General features: G+C 28.0%; 1 protein-coding gene across 2 annotated transcripts in view; it reads left to right on the top strand.

The window, feature by feature from the left end:
* The window catches only part of igl (IQ calmodulin-binding domain containing protein igloo), a 151,703-nt gene that overhangs the window by 57,288 nt on the left and 68,001 nt on the right, over positions 1 to 26,414 (top strand). The gene's annotated exons all lie outside the window — the stretch shown is intronic.

The following is a 26,414-nucleotide window of genomic DNA, read 5'->3' on the forward strand; positions in this document are numbered from 1 at the left end:
CCATACAAGTGATGTCCAGATAATGCCGGTTTATTTAGCAAAGTGCATTTCTGTTATTGTGTCATGTCAACTAAAGTTCTTTAAAGTCAGAAATGAAAAGCTTTTATAGACCTTTTAGCGAGTACTTGTGATTAATTTTGTCACAACGATTTCAAAAGTCCCGCCAAACTATGTCTGTATATGGTATGTAGTAATAGTCTTAGATTAAAATATTTATATATATTTTTCAATATGTTTCGCTATTGGTTTATATGGTTTTATCAATGTACAAAAGTATATTTTGGGGTATAGGTGTATAAAATATCATATAGCATCTCTTGCTCTTGGGGTCAATTGCTTGTTAGCATAAATTGATACCTTATATGATTGACAACCATGTAAATATTGTACAATCAAGTATGGAAAAACAATATACATATAATTTTTTTCAAGTTAGACTTTAAAATTTTTTTTTATGAGTACTTTAGAGGTATATTTTTAACGATAACGCTTATTATTATTTATGTATGAACATATATGTATATGAATATTTATTTATAAGTATACATATGTAGGTTCAATACAATATATTTATTAGGCAACTCGGAGTATATTGCCTCATGTTTTTATACATAAATACATATGTATATACAAGCAATATTTTTTCGCGAATTTCTAACGTGGCCCCATATATACTCAAAGGGCATTTCGTATTCGGGTTAATGGGTCGTCGCTTCGTCTATTGTGCGACTCGTCCGAATGCGACCTATCGAGAGGTCACAGGCGTTCAAAATAACTTTCTTATTATAATACAATACACCCCTAAAGTTTGGGCAATTTGAACGTAGAGAAAGAAAATGAAAGTAAACGCCGTAATTTCGAGAACAGCAACTGGCACGGAAAATACAAAAATAGTTCATTGATTTTATTAATGGTTTCAAGGTCATTTTTTGTTAATAAAAAAATAATATAAATACAATACATTAAACATACTTTAAAGAATTGTACTATTAATTCATTTTTTTAATAATGATCAATGTAGCTTAGCTTATGTTAGACCTCCATTGATGAATTAAATTTATTTATATCGAATTTATACGCGATATAACATTCAAGTAAAAATGGTCTGGTTTTAAGGCTTAATAATAAAATCCATTGCGGAGATTTAAACCACAGACCGCAAGGGTCATAACCATCGGTCCTAACCTGCCCTCATGTTTAATTTTATGTTGAAATATATGTTTTTTGGGGAGCGTTTTAATAAAATTTTATCACCCGCCAACATGAATCAAATTACTGGCGTGTGTTAGCATATGTTGCAATATTTGCGTATTTATAGAATAAATTTATTTATGTGGTAACAAATATGATTCTACTGAAATGTTATTTTAAAAACGGAAAATTTACCTAAAATACTTAACTTGAATAATTTTAAATGCCAGATCTATAAATAAAGTCTCTCAGGTAGTTGTATTTTTATTTTTATATTTACAAAGATGATAATTTTAGCTTAGTATTTATTATTCAAAAAAGGAAGACGTTGTACATATTATATTTAGCGAAATATAAATGTTTATATTACATTAGCATAATTTATATATTAGAATTGGATCTAATTGTATTAATATTTAATATTTCTTAATATTATTCTTGTTTCTTTGACGTTACACCAACCTTTAAATTTATGTTTTTATTTCGCGATGTTGAAGTATTTTTATTCTAAAAATGTGTAATTAGAGAATAATTTAAATTACGACATTCTGGATGTCTAATAAACTCAGTTGATTAAAAAGTTAAGGCTGATACTGACCAACGTTAAAACACCATGAAGATGCGAGTCTAACAATCAATAAAAGTGAGATATCTATATGTTATCTGGATGCTTTTAATTTACGACGTTGTGTTTATAAGCGTTCCTACATAATTACCAAGTAGCAAACTTTTAAACAAAGGTGCTTTTCCAAACAAAAACACGAGAGAAATCGTAAAAATCAAACATTTCAAGGCTACGCATACTTTCGAAAACCAATAGCGTTAATAACCGTAACAAAAACTAGTACTTTATTGTATTTATTTTTGAGATTTTTTTTGTTGAGAAAAAGTCTCGCATTTTGAAACAAAATAAAAGCGCATAAAAGACCATGAATTTTGGAGCAACACTCGTCACTCGGGTATATTGAAATTAAAAAAACGACTTGTGTTTCTCACTTCATTTTAAGATTTATTTCAAATTTCAATCGAGATAAACGAATATTTTACGTACATTAGATTGAGAACACTAGCGGAAACCATCCTGATTTGTCGTTTTATATTTTTAATAAAGCGACGCAATTAAATTGCACACAACCAATGAAATTTTTGAGATAATGTATCAGCGATAGGATGCTAATTTTTTCTGGCGCAATTAACGCTTGTAAATAAAGTTTTTATTGTTGATCTGACACGTGTTTAAATGAAAAATAACGAAAGAATGCAAATTTTTTGAATACATGATCAATCAAGAAAACCAGAGAAAAATAATATTTATTTAAATATAATATACATTTATATTTTTGCCAAATTCCAGCTAATGAAACCTAAAAAAATATCATTTATGTATTTAAAAGTTTTTATCTTTCCGTATCGGAGCATAAAACCAAACTTTTTCTCAATAATGGAAAATGATGAAACGAATAGCTCTCGAACTGACTGTGATAACGCAAACAGAGTATAGAAATATAAAATTAAATGCACGAAAAAAAATATGTTTGCGAATACATAATACATACATTACTTATTTTTTTGCATGATTGATACACAAAATAAATTATAAATTGTGAAAAACTTGAAGAAAAATACAAATGGATTATGATTTTATATGTAGCTGAAATTTGAAGGTAATAAATTATAAATAATATAATACAAAAATATCAAAAAATACCCAGAACCATTTAACTAGAAAATTAATACATTTTGAAAAAAATAAAAGATAAGCTTATATGTATATATTATATGAAAGGGTACTAATTCAACGGCCGCAGAATATTATTGAACTACTTATCAGTTATAGCCGAGCTTTTCACTAAATAAAGATGACATGAAGAAACCCTTTTTGGAACGGAAGATTTATTAAAAGTAAATAAATAATTTAAAAAAAGAAATAAGACAAGAATGTCGATTTCCATACCGCCCAGATTATCTATGATTGATCAAAAAAAGTGTGAAAGAAATAAGTAGGATAATTATTCATCTCCTCCTATTTTTTTGACAACATATAAGCTATAGCTCACACATAGAAATATCTTATCCATTTTTATTTGACTTTTGGACCTGCGCTCACCACCGGTGGAGTTCGCGCTAAATCGGCACATAGTATCCAGGCAGACATTATATTTTATTAGTGTATTTAAATTGCCAGAAGTACTAGAGCTTCGAGATTACAACCCAGAGTCAAGGCACGAATGACTTAAATAGGAAATTGTTGCATAAATCGGTTCAGTTGGAATATAAACTGCTGTAACTTGAACATAATTAATATTTTTTGTAATGGTAACTTAAATAAACTATACTGTTTAATTCTAAACAAATAGTGCTGGAGATTTTATAGAACCAATGTTTAAGAAACATAAAAAATATATTCGTGTAAAATTTTTGTTCATCAAATTAACAATGTTCTGGTCCAGGAAAATGGGTCAAATAAAACGCCAGAAGGCTCAGGCTTACTCATGAGAGTACAAAAAACTCACCACAAAAATCTTTAGATATGCAAAGAAGTAGCCATTATAACACTATTTGCAAGACGATAAAATCATCATCAGAAAAATACCAACATAAACTGAAATTTCATAAGCGCCAACACCGTTGCAAAGCCAGCTACTTTTTGTTAAAAAAAGTATTACAACATCACAAAACATGTTTACACACCACACATTCACCGGAAGTGTTTACAATGGTTCGTGCCTCGCATCAAACATTCATTTCTGTCCAAATCAGACGAAAACGGAAGAAAGAGGCTTTGTGCTTTGGCTCGAACTCGCGCCCATATTGGCTCAGTGGCACAATGAGGGTTAACACCACTCTTGTTCGAGCAAACTTTGTTTGCTTGCCAAGGTACGTACTAATCCACAGCACTCCTTGATATTCACCCGAAGCGATATTTACACGTGAACACACATACACACGTGGCGCCTGGCGTACAATATTAATTAATCACTCGCTCGATGTTATGTAAAAGCGCGCTTCGGCGAGAGAATACCTACGGCCATTTGATGTCTATCCATTTATCTTGCAGACTCTTGTCAGATTCCCATTAAAAGTTTTTCCGCGGTTTGATTAATGCGTTCGAAGGGACCGTTTAAAGGCGTATTTTTTTCGGTGATAATTTCACGCGTAATAGGCACACGAGGGTACTATTTGCTGGTCTTGGGTTACGCTAAATCACTCCATTTTAAAGTACTGAATTGTTTTATGAACTAAACGTATGTATATAACGAACAGCTGGTTATATATAAGTATATTAAGGCTCACAAATTTTATGTGAAACCTGGCAGTACAAGCGTTTATTTTGCTAATTACATGTTTTAAATCAACAGTTTAAAATAAGGGCATATAATTTAAGCAATATTGCTATTACGTTTCTGTTCTCGCCGTCTTAGTGGTATTTAAATTAAATCAAAAATCAAGTCTTGGGATTCAGATGACTAATTTAGCTGGACCAGATCGGACGGGTAAAATAAAGCGGTTGATTTTATCGGTCTTTTCAGAGTCGGTTAATTAGGCGTCGCTCCGCTTAGAGCAAGTTAAACAGAACTTTCATTATACCAAGTCGGAAGCAAAGTGATAGTTCTGACTAAGGTTTTAGACGAATGTGTCTGAAGAAAGTTATACAATACAGTAGTGTTCTAGCTTATATATTGTTAAGGAAATAGAATAAGTGCAACGTCTCTTCCAGTCTATGGTATAAGAGAGGAACCAGTTTAGTTTATTGTTATATACGTACGGTTTATTTAAATTAGCACAATTGGTGATATTGTAATTCTATAGAATGCAATATGGCACTGATTCTTATTTTTGTTAAAGTAAGGTCTACGTTCGTAAATATAAATGTACCGTTAATGCACGTTCGCATACGATATATTTGATTCTATGTAATTAAGGGACACAAATTAAGTTGTTTATATGACTCTTTTAGCAAGTTTTTTTCAACTAATTTTAACACAACGATTATGATTGGTCTCGATAAATCTATAAAATTAAAATCAGAAACAATTTCTGAGAGCATTCAGTACATCTGTTAATATGGTTAATTTCTAATCTTTCGCTATAAAATGTATATTTCTACAAATCTATAGATTAAATATATTCCACAGAAAATAAAAGTATAAGTATCATAAATTCGTTAGATGAAATTTTACATAAAATGTTCAGAAGCTAAACTTGTATCGAAATGAGATGTAAAAAAATAGTTTTTTGCTTTAAAACAAGTTTTGTATTAAATTGATAATACCCTCATACGAGCGTTTATGCGACTTGCAATATAGTTTTAAAGATTAATACTTGAATTTTTGTAATATATTAGAGCTCTTAATAACCCTTATTATATTGTCTAAAAAAAAATTTTGCTTCAAAACAAGTTTAGTATTATAAATCGATTCTAAAATTAAATATGGTTTCAGAAGTTTTATTAGTTTAAATTAGGAATGGTTAATTTGTTTAGGTTAGGTTTGGGTTTGAACAGTCGTTTCGCAACTATTAAGTTGAGTTTCAACGACAGCAGGGCCACCAGTGAAATTATAAAGCTATTGTTTGATACATTTTCAGTGGTCTAGTTAGTAAAATTATATTTATACTAGTGAAAATACACTGAAAAATATACATTTACTGTAACATATATAACAAATGTGCGTATTTTTATATTATATTTAATTTAAAAAATGCTATTTTGCATAGCTATATTGTGAACATTGCCGCGGCGCGTAATAGATACGGAATGGTAATAATTAAATTAATGGTGTAGAAACGAGTCTCACGAAGATAAGTTGAAGCAAATGGTAATTTGAGTTTTAAGTGCAATTTCATAAAGCTCTGCGAATCCCGTTTACATTCAAAAATTAATTTGTAACCCTTGATTAACAGCCAAGTCATACCTTATCTTCTCATGCAGAATTTATAGACATTTTTAAGTAGTAGTTTTTTTATTATAATGTATTCGTGTATTGTATGTCAGTGTGTTTGCAAAGAATTTTATTATAGTGTACACATACATTTTATTTTTTGGTCTATATAAATTTAAAAATGGTACAAAAAAGTCGGACTAAAAAAATAATAAATTAGGTTAGTAAACAAAATAAATTACAATGGTTCAAAATTTGATCCTTGTAGTGTATCGAACCACATCGTAGTCTTTTGAGTACTGCAAATACTATTAACAGAACTAATAATTAAATAAATATAAGCAAAATTGTTATTAGATATCGATAATTTATCGTTGAGCTAATAAAATATTTTTTTATTATTAATTTTTTTTACAAACGAATTTCTCGTTTAAGCTACTATTTAAAGCTAAAATTATCGTCCATGTTATATCTAATTTTGTCAATTAGCAAATTACGACAACAAAGCACACTGAATCGTCTCTTGTCTATCTTTGGCTATGGTTCTAGTTCAGTTTAATTGCTACTATTTTGAGATACAGTGCAAAATTAAATCAAAAACATGATCAATACCATCACTAGTTTGAAGGTTTCAAAGTTTATTGCGTCTAATGCTTTTACTGCCAAGGCTCATGGCGGAAAATTTGCAAGTGAACCTTTCGCGAAAATTACTATCATGTTGAAAACGTTCGGCTCTCACGCCATGAATAATGAGCCAGGTGGGCTTACGTTAAAAGTTGTTACGTCACGAATTAAAAATAAATATCTTTATCGCAATTTAACGATCGGGATGCTAACGCGTGACTTCATACGCCAGGGCCGTAGCGGGGGCGTCGGATCTAAAAATTTATGAAGAGACACACAGAGAGGGCTCTAAAAATGACCGCAAAATATTATATGTACAAACATCGTACGTATGTGTGTATAATAAAAAAAGACAGTTGGAAAAACACGGCAAAATAATATTTGTGTAATATTTGTTTTATATTATAATATTTATGAGGTTGTGTTTTAGTGTTGCAAAGATAACATTTTGGCGTATAATTGAAAAATATTTTTAATACAAAGTAGTTAAATTGAATTGCCTAAAAGCTATTAAATATGATTTTTTTTACGATGGTAATTTTAATTTATTTTATAATTTTATAAAATACAGCAATAATTGTTGTGTGCAGTTTATAATATATATGTACATTTAGACTTAAATTTAATTTTGTATAAAGATTTTTTTATCATTATTAATCATCGATAATACATATAGAAAACTTTCGCTTATTTTTTGCTTACATTATGTACTATTTATTAATTTTAAGACAGATCTTAGAATATATAATTGTATAATATACAATTTTTTTTCTCAATACAGTTTTTTATGATTTTAATGCCAACTAAATTAAGCTTAACATTTAATAATACATACTCTATTTTCACTACACACAATTTAAAAATACTTTTCTCGTAATTTGTAAATTAAACTACGATATATGTATATACTTATGTACATAAAGGGCTGTGAATGCTTAATTTGAAAAGGAATCGTGCGTATATACAAAATATACATACATTTACACTAATTAGTAGCGCTCATTAATTTTAATTAAAAACATGTTATGTAGGTATATTATTATGTTATAGTAATAAAATATGTAGGAATAATATCGTTTGGTATACTTTTACACGAAAATTAACAGCCATATTGTAACGATACTTCAAATAGGCCGAGAGAACAAAGGCTCTCTATTTATGGAGCACTCGATGCTCCGTAAAAGCTCTACACAGGTAGTGTTTGTCATTCCACAAAGCTTTGGCGGTTGACATACTATATGACGTGTCAACACGTGCTCGTTTTTAAGCCGAGAACTTGAAAGCTTTGTGACGCTTTAATCATCTTCCGACGATGAAATATACGTTTTCACGAAAAAAGCACACTCGTAAAATTAATGGCATAAGGTTCTTATAACAAACATAAGATCTCTGAGTTATTTATATTATTTATTTTAATAATAAAAATACATATTTTAAAATTATTATTTACAATTTTTTTAGAACTTGAAGCTTAACAACATTGAAAATTATTTATGATAATCAATATTCTAGAATTTAATACCCTTACATTTTTGTTTTAGGTACTGTATGTGTTGCTCTGTTGTAAAGATGCAAATTTTTTGTAATCATATAGTGATTTTTGCTTGATATTTTATTCATGAATCTCACGTAATAAAAAATTACGGACACTTTAATTATTCTGATTTTAGCCCCTCTTATACTGCACATATACTAAACCTAAAGCCGCGTGAAAATTTCGATTAAGATGATTAAATTTTAATTTGAACCATAATTCATGCAGGCTTATGTAAAATTAAACGAGCGCCGATGGCCGACGTAAGCTTTCAGACCTTAATTGACTCCTCATTAGTCTCGTCGTGCCATGATTTTCATTTTTAATAAGCGTAAAACGTAGATTGCAAAAATTAAACCCTCAAGCAGGCCATCCATCATCAGATACATTTTTTTCTCTCAATATATTACGAACAATGCCATGTGATGTGCGCTTTGGGTTCTGATAGTAAATCCGCTGTAGGTCGTGATGAATGAGGGAATCTTTTCGGGGCTGGTCCTTTGAAAGCCTTTGGTGAATATTTGGTAAGATGAAAAGCTGAGTGGTTTATCTCCTCTGGAGAGCATAATCACAAGATGGGTTTGTTAATAGTTAAAGTGAAAGTTTGTGTTTATGTACATATATGTATGTATGCGAACGATAAACATAATATATGTAAATATGTGTGATATCAAAGAAATTGTAGTGGAATACATTATCCTATATACATATTAGAGTAGGGTAACTGATACAGTTATTGTAAATTTAATAATTTGATATTTTTATTATTACAATATATATATATATATATATATATATATATATATATATATATATATATATATATATATATATATATATATATATATATATATATATATATATATATATATATATATATATATATATATATATATATATATATATATATATATATATATATATATATATATATATATATATATATATATATATATATATATATATATATATATATATATATATATATATATATATATTTAAAATAATAAAAATATGTATTAAAACCTTTCTAGAAAAATAGTTTATGAATATATTTTACATTTTCTTTTAAATACATTTAAATTACTTCAAGTTAAACTTATTAATAAATTTACTTTATCTATTTAAATACTATTAATTTTATAAGTTTGTATAAAAAAAATAACATTGTTTGTTAGGGCTGTTTAGAAAATAAGCTTTTACTAATCATGCCAATCAAATACAAATCTAATATATTCATATTACAGATAATATGTAATACAATTGTAGACTATAACATATGACCTTTTCAGTCATATTATATTTTATTAACGTAACTATGCAATTTTCCGCACGATAGCTAAATAGCAACTGACCTGAATATGACACATTTTACCTAAACGGAAAAATAGCAATATGTTTTAATAAAATATACAATTCCCGTATACGTGTTTGTAATATTTTTCATGCGTTATATTTTTACCATATACTCGTATTATTTTACTATTCTTAGTAACAAATTATATATTATAAACTATTTAATCGGCTGATTCTAATATATATTGTGAAAGTTGAACCACCTGCCCAATTTGTTATAATATAGAGGTCATTTGACCGACAATTTCGAACAAACGAAAACATGCCTCGAAAGTATATTCACACGACACAATATATCACACGACAATTGGAAAGAAATCTCATGACCAAACAATTGCGTTAATAATTGGAAATACACACATACCTCGCTTTACGGCCTAGATACGTTCCACGAAACTTGGCCGCTAAGCGAAAAGCCGAATAACGAATCAATTATTCTAATACAAATTCATACAAATTCAATATGATCGGTTCCATATTTGTTAAAAATGTAACATGGTTTATCATTTAAAATGAATTTTATCTTTTTATTTCATTTAAATTAAAAATACATACATAACAAGTACATACATTTGTACATAAAATAATAACAGACTCCAAAAACCAACAATAATCCATAAACAAAAATGAAACAACTTCATGTTACATAAAATATGTGTATGAATACATATATAATTTTTTTTAAAATTGCTTTAATCTGAAGACGATAAAGAAATGGTAACCTTCAGATCACTGTCGTTCTCATTTTACGCTGGTAAAGATGGGCCTGGCTTAAAAAAATTGCCCAACGATGTTTGTCTTGCCTTTTTGTCTCTTTCGTTCTTCAGTGATTAATAACAGCTAATGGCTGAGTTAATTCCTCGAGAAACTTTAGCACTACGTTCGACGCCAGGATCGTTTTCAAGGAAGATGTGTATTCCTTGTTCGAAATAGGAAAAAGCTTTTGACAATTTTTTTGATGTTAGCTGTTTGAATACAACAGGCTCTGTCTCTTCATCAAATGCCGGTTCTGCTTGCAATTGAATGAGTTCCTTATATGAAAGGGGTTCCCTATCAGCTTCAAGTAGATCAAGCACATCACGTTCGTTCAAACCTTCAAAGCCGAGATCATGTGCTAGATCCAAAATGTTTTGCCTAATTTCAGGAAGGCAATTAACTTCTGCATCAGTACTTTTTACACATTCTGGCCATATTTTTTTCCAAACATGGTTCATTGTTGTTAATTTTAATTCCTTCCATGATTCACTGATGCTGTCAACAGCATCCTTGGTGTTATAATTTTTCCAAAATGTTTTAATTGAAGATTTACCATCGGTTTCCCTTATAAGTTGTCGGAAAGTTCGGCGTAGGTAATATGACTTAAAAGTGGCTATTGCACCCTGATCCATTGGTTGGATCAGAGCTGTTGTATTTTTCGGAAGGTACTCAATCATGACATCTTCAGATAGTTCGGATAAATTAGTAGGATGCCCTGGTGCATTATCCAAAATTAGCCAAGCCTTGTTGCTTAAGTTATTGTCTCGCAAATATTTTTTCATTTCTGTGCAAAAGTGATTTTTGAACCAATCCTCTAAAGTAGCTTTAGTCATCCAAGCTTTCTTGTTGGATCTCCATATGACGGGTAATTGATTTTTATTTAGTCCTTTAAGAGGCCTTGGATTTTCGGACAAATATATTAAAAGTGGTTTTAGCTTAAAATCACCCGCGGCATTTTCACCAAGTAGCAAAGTTAATCGTTCTTTAGACACCTTATAACCAGGTGCAGATTTTTCGGTTTTTGAAATGTACGTGCAATCAGGCATTCGCTTTCAATAAAGCCCTGTGTCGTCTACGTTAAACACTTGTTCAGGTTTATGACCCCTCTTTCAAAAATTCCCATTAAAATGTTGGGATATTCCTTAGATGCGGCCTCATAGACGCTAGCTGCTTCACCTTTCATTTTAAAATTCTGCAAATTAAATCTATTTTTAAATTTTAAAAAAAATCGACATCGAAAAAAAGTTTTTTTTGCCGTTATAGCGAAACATTTTAGGCCGTATATCGAAAACGTGCCTTAATTGAAGAGGGCCGTTATAGCGAAAGGCCGTATAAAAAGCGGCCGTATAGCGAGGTATGGGTGTATTACATTCGTTAAGAGACGTTAATCACTTATGGATACCGTCGAAAAAACTATTTTGCTTGGAAAAGTCGCGCGCTTGCCATGCAACGCATTCTACCCTGCGCACAAAAATATTGTTCTTTTACCCTGTGGTTACCAATCGCCGGAGTGGTCATCTGGGCCATTTGTATTACAAGGCGCAAACAATTTTTGTAAAAATTGTCGATATTTTTACTTTAATCCAAGGATATAGTTTAGGTACTATTAGGTATATTTAGTAATTAATGTACCCAGCCAAACAATATTTGTAAAAATTATATTAAACGACTTTACTGTGAAAGATGACTTAAAAATTATTTACCTGAAAAATCGCACTACTGGTGAAGATATTTATTCGGAATGAAAAAGACTATACACATTCAAAATTTTATGGCGATTTAGATTTTATTAATGTCAAAAAGGTTTTTATTGCCTGATACCGCAAAGATGAAATCTTTTCTCATTGCATATTCATCAGCAATCACTGTAAGCAAAATATATTTTATTCAACGGGTCAAACTTATTGTTGAATAATTAACTGAGTGAGTTATTTTAAGACGCTTGTTTAAAACCCTGATATATAAAGTGAATTGGAAATATGAACATACTTCTTATATAAATACTATAATAAGTTTTAAACAACTATTACCAGCATTATTTGTGTTTTTCAAGGAATGTAATATAAATTATTTAGAATTTGAAGATGCTAAGTGGCAGCAGGATTTTTGTGGACATATTAGAAAAATTTAACTGAATATATTCAGCTTTTGGGGAAATGAAATATTTTTATTAAGAAATAATTTTTAGCATATGAGAATAATCTAAGCAAAGGAGAAATAATGAAAAACTTTTCTTAAGAGAAGCTGGAAAAATAAATTTATTAGTTTAAACCTACAATAGTTAAAATCAGGTTTAATTGAATCAATTGCTTGTAACGTTTTTCCGACTTCAAATTTGTTTCGCAGTTTGTTTCAGCTTCTTTTTGTATAAATTAATATTGAAAAAATATCTTATGTTCGAAATTAAGTTTATAGATTTATATTATTATATTTTACTGAAAGGTATGGTATTATCTATAGAATTTATATAGTCTTTCATTTGAAGAAGTATTCAATATCAGTTCGAACTGCGCTTCAATATAATGCATTATTTTGCTCAACTTATTCCTATATATAACTTGGAAAATGCCTTATGTAATTATGTATAAGTTATCGATACAGTATTTCAGATAGATATCCCGGATACCAAATAAATTAAATAGTTTTAATGGTAACGCACAACCTTCCCCTATAATCTAGCTCATAGCTTATCAAATATATGTTTACATTATGCAAAGCAGGCGCAGAAAGTTTAGACACTCAAGCCAGTAAACTTTTCGCATTTTCGCAAAAGCTTACCGGGAGAACTCGATTAATGCATTAAGCAACGACTAATGTAATAATTTGAGTCACGTTCCCATGCAATTTTAATGACCTAGCGTTCGTTATTCAGATTTCGGCCTCGACCTTTGTACTATTCCGTTGAACTAATATATTAACTATAAAGTGGCCGCAGTTTGCCGTGACTTGCAATTAAATCCCTCGGTAAATACTTGACAAAAGGTTTACACAATCTAGAGACCTGTGTCATCTCGAATTCTGCAACTTATTTCATTTTGAACACTGCGCACGATCCACTAGAATATTGTATGCCCTATATACGTAGTATGTGCATACGTGTATGTAGTGAGAATCGTAGATAACTAATTTTAAGCTTTCTATTTAGTTTCATTGGATGAATATCGTTGGCAATAAACAAAGAGAATTTCTTAGAATTATTTTGAATATGTATTTATTTAGGATAATTAATGTGTAATTTGTTGATATAGGTGTAATTTTAAATTATAAATATATTAATAAACATATTCAGATTGCTCTCTGAGGTAAACTAAATTTTTGCTCGAGAGTTATAAGTTTTTTTATAAAAAACAATCTGAAGCCAAGGTCCTTGGTCAGAATTAGGTCAAGTGATAAAATTTACATGAATGGGTATAGTAGTAACGTCTTTTCTCTGGTATTGTATAAGTGCTTATACAATTAATTTAATTTATATAATTACAATTTATTTACATTGCAATTTATGTTTTAAAATTACGTTTTATTTCATATTTTTTTGCGTATTTATAATATAATATAATGAAATCGAGATCCTCCAATTTACGTAGCAATTTTGATTTACTTTTCCTTTCATATAATTTATAAATTATGGGCTGAATAATGAAGCGAAACAGATATCGAAATATGTTCACTCGTTAAGATGCTGTGAATCGCTTTGAAGCGTGTAAGAGGAGAAGAGGAATGATGAAATATTTTTATTGCTATGCTCGAGACAGTTTTCATTTGTGCGAGTCATGTTTTCATCTTTACTGCCTATACATTTTCCTTTGGAATCTACAAAAGAAAATTGCGGTTGTCTCGCCGCGGTTCAAAGACTAACGGTGCAATTTTGACGCCATTTTGTACCAGCAGCAAAATGGCGACGCTCGATCGATCCTTTCACAGTTAAAAATGAAACAACAAAGCGAAAGTTCGTATTTGAAATTTGCTTCATTGTTATTCAAGACTGTGCAATTAGCTTTATATAAATGTAATTCTAACAGAGTGGCGTATAAAATATATATATATATAAATTAAAAACATTTTATTGTGCTTAAAAAATCTTTTAATAAAACGCAGCTCCGAGCTTTTAGATCCAATATTATTTGTGATTTTTTTTCTCAGAATGATACCTTAATAACTCACTTCGTACATTTTTAAAAGCCTCGTTTCTCTGAGGGCTTGGGAATTGTGAGGCACGCAGAAGTTTTGCGGGAAATTAAATAAGTTAAACAGAAACAATGCGGATCTTTTCAGCCAAATGGCAAATTAGTATGTGTATTTATTTTTATTTAATAATTCAATTAAAATAATATCCATCAGAAATTAATTTCTTCTAGGAAATTCATTTTAGTTAATATTTTATTAGCAGTAATGGGTTATCTGTGTTTTGACAAAAGTTAAACCTGTCAAAGTTCATAAATAGCAAAGTTTTTGGTAGCTTTGAATTATATATTATTTATCCAAATTTTGTATTAATTTATTTGCAATTCTAAGTATATTTAATTATTAGTATTATCAATTAATGAAAAGTAAATATATATATATATATATATATATATATATATATATATATATATATATATATATATATATATATATATATATATATATATATATATATATATATATATATATTTTAAATCTCGGGATTCATCGCGATTTATGCTTACTTGTTGTATTCTATATTTCGGCCGTGATTTTCCGGCCATGATCACGAGTCGCAAGCAATTCGTGATCATGGCCGGATCAACAAGTAAGCATAAATCGCGATGAATCCCGAGAATCCCGCTAAAAATCCATATATATATATATATATATATATATATATATATATATATATATATATATATATATATATATATAAATATATAAATATATATATATATATATATATATATATATATATATATATATATATATATATATATATATATATATATATATATATATATATATATATATATATATATATATATATATATATATATATATATATATATATATATATATATATATATATATATATATATATATATATATATATATATATATATATATATATATATATTGGTATATGTTTTCGCGAGTATTATATGTTATTAAGGTGTTTATGATTTTGTACTGTGATATTTCGGCTGGATCACACCAGCCATCTTCTGAGAATTCGTCTGAATTCTTTAGTTGAGTTCATAACTTACTAACAAAATTTTCCGAGTTTGTTAATAAGTTTCTTAGAAGCATTATAACAGCTTGGGATTGCAGCAAATAAAAATTAATTGAGGCCAATATAGTTGTAGGTTCATATTTTACAACACTTGTTTTACAACTATATCTCAAAAAGTGAAATAGTGATATTTAAATTAAAAAGTGATATTTTAAATGTGCTAGCATCAAAACGGTTGATATTACAATGAAATATTATTTTAATATATTTTTAATGTATATAATTCGTCATATATATTTATATCAAGTTGCTGCAGAATTTTATTAATAATTCTTGCATCATATATTTGATATAAGGCAAAGTTTCAATATTTGCTTTACTTTGAACTTCGACAATAGATTCTGTCGAAAAAGGCCAATAGTAAACATTCTTTGTTTATTTTGTTCTCAATATTCGGTACAGTATTATTTAGGCATTATTGTAATATATCAAAGAACTCGCTTATATTTCCCCACATTATTACTACGTAATATTACAATATTGTATAATATGCGGATTTACAACATTTTTTATAGCAGTTTTTCTGTGTTTCGTATTTGCGCAAAGAAAAGTGTATTGACACATGTTGTTTTACGATACTCTTGTGTGACGATAAATTCTTCGGCGAAAACAGGATAAGAGAAAAAGCGTTAACGCTGGATAAAGATTCCGATCACGAATTTGTGCTCACATCGAACGATCCCTGGCTCACTGGTGGGCTGATTGTATTTGGTATTGTTTACTTTTGCATGCATAAATAATATTTATACATAATTAATTTTGTGAATATATTACTTCAATTTTCAAACTTCAATAATAACTTTTATCTATAATTCAATTTTTACCTTCAGAGTGTGGATATATCGTTAACTTTTAGAGTATGGTACATTTTAGTAGCTAATATTGTAGAATGATTAAAAATAATTAATGGTTTGATTCTAAATGTCTTGTACATAGTTTAGATAACATCACTGTATTTAATGATTGATTTATTTTTATATAATCAAATGACATTTGGTCTAGTTACGAAAAACACCACCGGGAGCGCTTCTATCGCACCTAACCTGTCTAACAGTTACACCATAAGAGATTAAAAATCGACCATACACCCACTATATAAATCGTGAAAATATCTTTTAATAAAATTGGTACGTCGTCATATTTACGGTTCTAGACTTTTTTGGCATTCTAAATAAAGATGAACATTAATGATTTATTTATTTTTATTTAACGAAATAACATTTTGTCTAGTTACTAAAAACACCACAGGAGTGCTACTATTACTTTGCTCAATGTACGAAATAAGCAAAAAAGTTCCTGACTAATTCACGTATTCGGCAGATAATTTGACTAATTCATTAATGAAGCAACAAATATACAAAACAGGTTCAATAGAAAAACAAGTGGCTTGAATCTACCTTCATTACTCTGCCTAAAGTCAAATACAAAAGAGTAGCAAGAATATAGAATAATAAGCTTGATTAGCCACATGCTTAAAATATTCCTCAAAATCATTCACAATAGAATACGCAATTAGTGTTAGGACCTTTTCTCTTTTCTATAACATTCACCACAGCCTATAGCTAAGAATTTGCATGGTTCGTTGGTATATTTTCACCATTATCCTGTACGAAGTATGAAATCAAAAATGTATTTGAAAAATAGAGACAAAAAAAGCAATTCAAAATCAAACAAAAAAATCTACAAGCTATAAATTTTTTTAAAACATAATTATCCATGCTGGATGTAAGCATTGTAAACATTAAAAGGGATAATATTATAATCGTTGAGACAATCGTTGCCGGAGTATTAGTGAATCAGATTATTTTTTTTAACAATTAATTATAAAAAATAATATTAATGTCAATACCGGTATTGTCTGATCATTTTTATCGGTAATACCGATTATAAAAATCCCGGTATTATTTCAATACGCCGACGCCAATGGACGCGTCCTGGCCATGTAACAACGCTAGTTCTGACCTAGACAACGCCTCATCATAATTTCGTCATCCGCGCGATATAAAGAAACGCACGAAACTGTCAACCAATATCAGGTCAATGTAATATTATACTGTTAAATTGCCGTGTACCTTTAAGATATAAAATACTTGCATAATATTGTATTACAGGGAAACATTGAATGTATCTCTAATCGATTCTAGCGATTAATCACAACATTGCACCATTGTGTCAATAATCTAATGACGATTTAAATTCACCATTTTATTCTGGATGATTAATAGCCTCATATGGCAGACCAAGTATGCCCATTAAAAACGAACACTTCGCGTAGGACGTGAAAAAATCTACCATATACATATTCGCGATGACGAATCAAATTTCACATATCGAACGCGCCACATTGCTGTATAAGTTTTTTTTATCATCTCTTTTTTCCAGCCTGTGATATATTAAGAGAGGAGGAGAGAAAAAATGGAAACTTTTGACAAAGTGAGACAATTTTTCACACAGAGCCCGAGAAACTTTTGCATGCGCGTCATTTATCAACCTGCGCCCGCACGTGCGCAGGTATAATGATACGAGAATGGGTATACATTAACCGAAAAACCGGAGGCTCAAAGCATTAGAACGGTGAAAATTTCGAAGCAGCATATGTGTGTAGATATGATAAAACAATGACCAGCCTCTATCCTGTAAGAACAGTTTAATCCATATAAAATGTTAACGTACTATGGTACTTAATATATTTTTGGTTGGTTTTAGTTTTATGCTGGAAGCCTTGAGCTTTTTTAAATTATATTCTGCTGAAAAAAGAGCAACTGCGACGTTGTCTTTAAAATAAGTTTTCACTATCTAGCTCAAATATATTCAAACCGTTGTTTTCGAACGAATTATACATCTACGTATTGACTAAATTTTAAATTTTTACTTTTTTTTTCTTATATTTTCGTATAACTACAAGATTACATTTTTTTTTTACAATTTTCTGGAACTTTTAAAATCAATACAGTTATGTATGTTATGTATTTGGTATTTCTTAAACAATACTTATAATAGAGTTATATGTTTGCAATAAATATATGCATTTAAATAGATATTTAAAAATTAGAAGTAAATTATTTTTGTACAATAAACTAATTTTTAACAGATAAGATTATCTAAACAAATAGCAAATATATATCATAAATTTATTATCCTATATTTTCATCAATCAAGGAGCGCGAAAAATGTGTATTTTATAATTATTACATATCTTATATGATACATTATTATTATTTCAGTCTGGGAATCAGTGACATTATTAATTATATATGTTTAATTATAAATTATTATGTGTGTTAAAATTTATAATTAATAAATTTCAATCAGAAGCTTTTAATAATTTCGCATTTTTAAACATATAAATTTGAGTCGGATGCTGTGGCTCGAACCCAGAGTCTCCAGATTAACGATCTAGACCTTCATGGAATTAAATTTCTAATATTTTTTTTTACTATTTTATAATTACATAAAAAACATGTATTTATAAATGGTTTTATTCAACCTAAAGATTTTACTATAATCATTATTTTTCAATGTAGAAAATTAGTATTAAAAATATGCAAAATAATTATTTTGTAGTATTCTATTTAAAAATATATATTGGTAAAACAGTTATTTCTAACATATGTAAATGTAAATTAAAATGCAATAATGTAATTTAAAAATATAATCTGTTCTTAATATATTTTATTTTACTATAAGTGTTGTGCTTATATTACATATAAATCATATTATTTGATTTTTGTGACGCTGTTTTTTTTATCATGTACTTCAAATAAAAAATATGATCGTTAATAACGATAAAAATAATTACTAGAATAATAATTTCACAGTAGTATAATCAACATAAATTAACTTCAAAACTAACGATAAAAATACCGAGAACTAGATTTGAAACAACAACCATTTTTTTTAAGAACTAACTATAATTTACAGCACTGAACCTAGCTATTAGTTAATCACCATACATCATATTAAAAAAATAATAACTGTCGGGTCTACACGGTTAAATGTGAGATGTTAAACTTGTCGCTAGTATTAATTAAAATCGCAATAAAAACTAATTGTTGCCTATCAAATGTACCTAACCTTTATGTGACCGGTTCTTTTAAAAGGACATTCGGTGTCCATACAAATACAAAAGGGTTGAATTTGCTTACGCAGGTGCCTGTTTTACAAGTGACATCATCGACAAATATTTAGCTGCTTAAAAATAGTTTATTTTTATAAAAGTCATATACAAAAAAAAAGTTATCAATCGTCACATTGGGTCATTCACATAAAAGGTCATTCAAATGACTATTTATATTACTGAAAATGAAATACAAAATTTTCAGTAAAAAAGCCTAGCAATAGAGCAAATAGAATAAGCATTTACATATATGTAAACGTTGGTTTGATAAAATCGTTTATAATATAAATATGGAAATAGCCAAAGAGGACAATAACAGGTCTGAATAAACTGATTTATGGTTCTGATACGACACGAACTATTTAATGGCAAAAAATTAAGAAAGTGTTTATATTGGAACAATGCGTTTTTTAATCAACAATAATAACAATCTAAAACTGATGGTTGGAGTTGTTTATTATGAGCTGCTATGAATATATAATAGGAATATATCATTAAGGAACTGAAATATAAATAAGCGAACAGTTATAAATTCAATTTAAAAAAGAGGCGTATTTTTTAATATTAATAGCATATAAAAATTCAGATAATACGAAAAACACCCCAAAAACTATAGCATTTTAAATGTAGGGCCATAACACATTCACTATATTCTCTTGACATGGCATCAGATAATCGTATTTTCCGCAGTCTCCAAAACCACAATAATAGGAAACGAAAGTGTTAAATGAAAATTTGATTTATTATTTAGCTCAAAACAAAAGGAATTCTATCGATAGAGAATTAAATAAATAATACTAAGATAGGAAATAGCTGTAAATAATAATTGGAAAGTGTCGATCTAGTATATATATATAATATTTATTTATCTGTGTTATATACGGTTAATATTTAATTTTGCTTTTATATTTTTATATAAGTGTCAACAAAATAAATAAACAATCTAATATTTATTACAATATATTTTATATATAATTATTTATTATATTACAAAAATAGTTTGTTCAATACAAAATACAAGTGAAACTTGAAATTGATGTACAATACATAGATATAAATATAAAACTGCGCCACATACGATTCAATCATTATTCAGACCCAGGCGTTGGTTGAGGTCTCGTTAAATATTCAGAATGAATTTCGCTCAGACCCCAAAGCCCCATCGGAAGAACCGACTAAGCTTGGATTGGAAGAATTAAACGTTGAAACAATACTGAAACAAACGGTGAAACAGAGGATGAAAAGCGCTTCGGACGTGAAAGCCATCACCTTTTGGCGTGTGCGTTTTTTGTGCTCTGACCTATATAAGCAAAAGCATTACAGTTTTAAATAAAATAAAATATTATATACAAATTGGCGTTGCGTGAAAATTTGTACATATTCTGGCGGAATACTCATAAATATGGCAGAATTACAAAATATGCTTCTGATGATAATAAAAATGCCAACCGCCAGAATAAATAGTTATTACATCACAAACAACGATTTAAGTAATAAAAATCGATTTTGTAACCATTTCATGTCTGGTGTGTTATTTTTTGTAATAAAAATAAACAAGATGTTTTAGAATCGAAGTATTATAAAATGGATTTGCTATTTACGATTGTATTAAATTAAATAAAAATATATAATTTCGATTAAATTTCAATTTGTTGCTTAAAACTTATTATTTATTAAATTGCTGGCGCAGCGTCTACGCAATGAATCACTTTTTAAAGTTGCTAAAAGGCAGTGTCGAAAACGTTTTACTGTATAATTATTGTTTATATAATGGCCATCATGACGCATTGGGTAAACCTGTCAAGTCATGATGGTCAGATATGTAATAAAAAATAAGAAATAAATACCATTACACATTTTTATTAAAAGTAAAAAGATCCGTTTCTTATTTGTGAAACAAAAGAATACATTTGTAATATAATTTATATCCAATGGATGTCACTGCAGCTGGGGCTGGTATTCTAATTATAGCGCATTTTTTATAAATAAAAATTCGAGACCTGCTACCGGGGCTCGAACCCGCAACGTCAGATTAACTATTTCATCCTTATCTTTTATTTTGAATATCTCTTGTACATTAAAAATATTTATTTGGAAAAACTGGAAATATATTTAAATATAAAGTCATATTTTTATACATTCTATATTATTTCTATATAGTATATATAATATATTATTTTATTACTCGCAAGTTCTAAAATTACTTTTTGACTCTGCAGGTTAAAATATAGTAAGCGCATATAAATAAATGGATTGATTTTGATTTTTTACTTATACATATGTTCTGTCTTTGAAATTGAATTAAAAGCAACTATTTTATTTATTATTTTACTAACATTATCTTGAAAATATATATTTTTTAAGATTTTTAAAACATAAGTTAATATATCATATTAAGCTTTTACTCGCGACTTTTCTTTAAATAAAAAAGAAAACAAACACTTCTAAAAGCTTATCAGCTTTCGCATGATTATATCTTATGGTAAAAAAAGCAGTTGCGACATTTTTTGCGATATATGGTTTATTGTGATTTTTAAAAAAAGAAAAAGATTGTCATTTTAAAATCAATCTTGAAATAAGTTGTTTTAGAAATACTTTTTAGAAGTGCAATATTTATTTTTAGTTAATTAATATCCATGGTATATTTTATCAGATAAAATAAGCTTAATTATGGTTTTTAATCTTATAAAACGAGAGTTTAGTTGTAGCGAAAAAGACTATATTAATATTTTTTATTATTAAATCTTATTTTAGTATTAATAGTGATTCTAGTGAGAATGAAAAAGTCTGGGAATCGGTGACATCTATATTATTAATTATAAATTATTATATTATGTGCTATACAATCAATAATTAATATATGTCTCTGTAGCTGGGGCCGTATTTTTTAAAATTAATATCGCATTTTTATAAATAAAAATTCGAGTGTTGCTGCCGGAGTTCGAGCCCGCAACTTCAGAGTTACTAGTCTGAGACGTTACGGACTACGCTATTCCGTTCTTAATGAGCAATAGGTCATTAATAATAATTATATAACATTTTAAAATATTCTGCCAATTCGATCCCTTTATATATATAAAATGTCGACAGAGGAACATTTCCATAAAGTAAACTATTCACTGTTTCACTTTAGGAACCTTTTTCTTAACCTCCCGATACGGTCCAAAGAATTTTTTTCATAACGTCAGATACTTTTATTAAATGTGGCAAAACACTGGCCATATTTCGAATCATTAAAAAATCAACGAAAAGTATATGAATTTAATTTTATAAAAATTATTAATTTGTTATTAATATATAATATTAAGTGCCTAAATATTGTTTATAAAAACAGGCATTCAATCCATTAATGAATTTTTAATATATATAAATTTATAATAATTATGATTATAGTTATGTATAAAATATTTGATAAAGGTAATATGAAGCTGTTGTTATTAACATATAAATATAATATAGTATAGTTATACGAGTCATTATTTTTTATATATATTGTTCCTCGCTATATTTAATGTATATTGTTCATTCATATTTGATAGGCAATTAAGGAAATTTATAAAAACCCATTTTCGAAACTATATATCATTCATGTATATCCGTATTTGCATATAAAACATTTCCAGCACAGATTGATAAAACACAAGCCTAAGTAAATATACAATAAAAATCGGTGAATAATGATTTATGTTATATCATGCTTAAATTATATTACAAAAATAATTTTATTAATATAATTCCATGTATTTTGTTGAATAAAGTCAAAATTGTAAAATAACCTACATAAAAGTCTAGTTTAACTTAACTACTATCAAATAGTTAATCCTCTCTAACTTTTCGCTTTTTAAGACCTACTTTACTCTTCCCCAACTTTTAAACTAACGTCGCACTATGCATTTTAAAGTAGTAGTTTCATCGTTCAACCCTTCGTTCACATTATTTATCTTAAGTTTAAATTGAGCTATCTATTAAAAAATAGTGAGCTTCAAATAAGCTTCTTTAAAAGCATATTATTATTGTATATTGTTAATAAATAAAATTATCTATACGATACAATCCTATTATAAGTTTGTTTTCAAAGGAAGACCTTCTTGTTGTTTCCTTGATAAGCTTTTGTGTCAATTATGCGTTACTTTAGTATAACTTTTTAATTTATACGATTTAATATTGTGAACAAGGTATTGGAAAAGTAAGTCACGAATACATACTTGTATTTTGTAGTAAAATACGTACATATATCATATATGTGATATCCAAAATAAATATTTATTACAGCGTTTATCAACACAGTACCGATTAGTTTTAACGGCAACTTTGCTAAAGCGCTAACTTTTCGTATAAATTTTAATAATACTCTACAAGTACGATAACTAGTTGTAGTCTAATTTCCGCATAAATAATATTACAATATTAGACATAAACCTTTTTAAATGAGTGCTTAAAACGTGACTCTGTAAATTAATTGTATAATTTATCGAGTCACGTCTCTTTACTACTATAAAGCGGAAATGTTGGAAGTTTTAATGAAACTATTTTCACCTGAAATCATATATATTGAAGTATTATATGTATATAATCTTCAGATATTCTTGATACATATTTATGTATTTAAAACACATAAACGTTTCTTAGATAATGCACTATATTTTTATCTATTTGGGAATTGTTGTTGTGAAGCAACAATTGATTTAACCGCTGTTGTAAAATCAGTATTAAAAATCCTGTTTTGATGGTTTATATAATATATGTTATTTTTAGTATCTGAATACCTGAAGTATTTTGTAATGACTATATATAGAGGTGTTGCATAATATATATTGGCATTGCTATTTGCTGTGTATTTTTTGTGTGATCGATTCCATAAGTCTGCGGTGAAACTCCCTAAGGAGCTTATGTACGTTGGTCGTAATATAATACGAGTGAAAGTCAATTTCGTTCACAGTAAACCTTTCGAAACTAATATGCGATATTTGGCCATTGCAAAAAATAGTATGATTGATGATCTATTCGACCGATGCGGGCTACACAAATTCGCTTGCGGTGAAAATATTTTATTTAACCCAAATTACTCGGTCGTATACCTTCAACAGACGCGTTCATATTACCTATTGTATATAGATATACAGTATCGAAACTTTTGAAACCTCTGAACTTTGCGAAAGTTTTCCAAAAGAAATAACGACAGAGGGTTGCGTTTGTGTATCACACGGCGGCCATAACTTTCTATTACGTTGTTTCACTTGCGATTTCATCGTGATATTTTCGCAGTTGGTAAATAGTTTTTGGTGATGTGGGTTTTACTATCTAAAGAATAACAAATTTGCTTTACTGACTCTTGATCTTTTGTAAAAAAAGACGTACTAAAGAATTTTATATAAATAAATATTGATCAAAAGTGGCAGAAGTGAAAAGTGAGGTTACATTGATGTCTATTTAAATATAGAAAATGTCAATGTTTTCACTCAATAGATATATAATAAAAACGATGTGGATAAAGTTGTTAATTTAACAATTGACAAAACGAATAAGTTTCTGTATTAAGATTTAGAAATAAATATAAAAATGATCTAAACGTGTAAATAAATTTTATCTTCTGTCGTTGTATTATAAAAATGGAAGTATAAGATGAACTTTATGACTTAAAAATCAGTTTTAAAAAATGCTTTTTTATTGAAATAAAATATACGTATTAAGTATATATTTTAAAAAATAAATTTTAAAATATAAAGATTAAGCTTAACGTAGTTTAACACAATTTAACTGCCCATTGTTATAGTCGGTGTCGAAAAATCGTAAGACTGCGAATTTTAGACACCGATTCAACATTACTCAGAATACCTAGAATTGCATAATACACACGCAAATTTTTAAAAACCGTTAAATAGTAAGACTTAGGTTTGAATAACAAATGAATCTTTTTGTTTCTATCGTATCTAGGGAAACATTATTGATTATTATATAATTATAATTCTGATCGATCTTTACAGATTAGGTAAGATTTTCCTGATTTCGCGAATCAATTACGTGATAATTAATTGAAACAGTGCTGGATTGTACATATTAGGTATCGATAATTCTATATTAATGAGCTATTTTGGCTCATATCAGGTAATCAAAAAATAAATATATTTTTTTAATGAAACAATTTTTATTTTATTGCTTCAAAATATACTACTGATATTAATATCATTATTTATTATTCATGAAATTTTATAAATATTCGTCATTTATTTCAAGATTGATTTTAAAACGACAATGTATTATTTTCAGAAAAAAATACAATAAAAAAGGCGCAACTGCTATTTTTTTGCCACATCTAAAATTTTACCTAGATATAATTTTTATCTAAATACTTAACCTTCTCCTACTTCTAAGTTTTAGTCTGAATTTTAATTATTATACGTCAAGGAAGTATTGCATCGATTGAAATAAATAGTAACCGTAAGGAGAAAGGTCTTCAGCAATTTATTATCATAAATGATGAGTATATTACTTCAATTTGTATTATGTATTATAAATAAATTATATTTTCATATGTAATAAATACTTAAATAATTATACTTATTTTTTCTAGTAATAAAATATACTGTTAAATTATTAAAAAAATATTTTAATGATATCAATAAGGGCAAAATTAATGTATTATAACCATTAACTTTTATTTTAAATAAGTCTGTTTTAATGAGCTATTAAGCTAAACTAAAAGCACAATTTTGC

The sequence above is a fragment of the Plectrocnemia conspersa genome, unplaced genomic scaffold (assembly GCF_051122295.1).
Source record: "Plectrocnemia conspersa isolate PC_06_02 unplaced genomic scaffold, ASM5112229v1 ptg000013l, whole genome shotgun sequence".
Taxonomy (NCBI): domain Eukaryota; kingdom Metazoa; phylum Arthropoda; class Insecta; order Trichoptera; family Polycentropodidae; genus Plectrocnemia; species Plectrocnemia conspersa.